Source organism: Chaetura pelagica, unplaced genomic scaffold (genome assembly GCF_000747805.2).
Source record: "Chaetura pelagica isolate M959 unplaced genomic scaffold, ChaPel_1.0 scaffold275, whole genome shotgun sequence".
Lineage (NCBI taxonomy): Eukaryota > Metazoa > Chordata > Aves > Apodiformes > Apodidae > Chaetura > Chaetura pelagica.
In genome coordinates, this window is record NW_009953486.1 from 7605173 (window position 1) to 7605930 (window position 758).

The window sequence follows — 758 nt, forward strand, 5'->3', positions numbered from 1 at the left end:
AAGTTCAATGCCCTTCAAAGTAACTGAAGTTAAACAGTTTCTAATTCACACATTTTCAACAGAAGACTCTGAATTTTTTTATTTTGAAGTCAGGAAGTCTGAAATTAATCTCAGAAAACTCTGCCGAAAAGACAAGTTCTTGTAGAGTGAGGAGCTATCCTTCATTTATTTGCCATCACCTGGTCTTAGGGAACATAAAATTTCAGCTCTAGAATACATGTATTGAGGTGGTTTTCTAGTCAATCATCCACACAAATGCAAAGAACAGTATATTCCCTGAAATTTTTTATTTTTTCCCCCAAGAAGGGAAGCCCTGACAAGGATATTATTGGTTCACTTTGTATATTTACAGCAGAGTAACTACTACAGAGTCTCACAGAAGTGCAGCTCAGCCTCCTCTCTATCCAGATCTCTCTCCACCCAGAGTTACAATTATCAATGTTCAACTTGAAAAAGCTTTTCTTCAAACACCTCTGGTTAGAATAACATTCAGGAAAGACAATTCAGCCATTATTCACAAAAATATGTGGAGACTTGAGGTCACATCCTAATGCTTGAAACAATAACGTTTTGGAAACCAACCCAATTTTGAATAGAACTCAGCTGTGCATATTCCACAACCAGACAAAAAAACAAAACAAAACAAAAAAAGCTGCAGACACATCCATCACTCAGAAGCAGCTTATTCTCAGCATAGAGACCAACTGCCCAGCTCCTTCAGCAGCCTGCCTGCCCAGTCACAACTTAAAGGGCCTAGG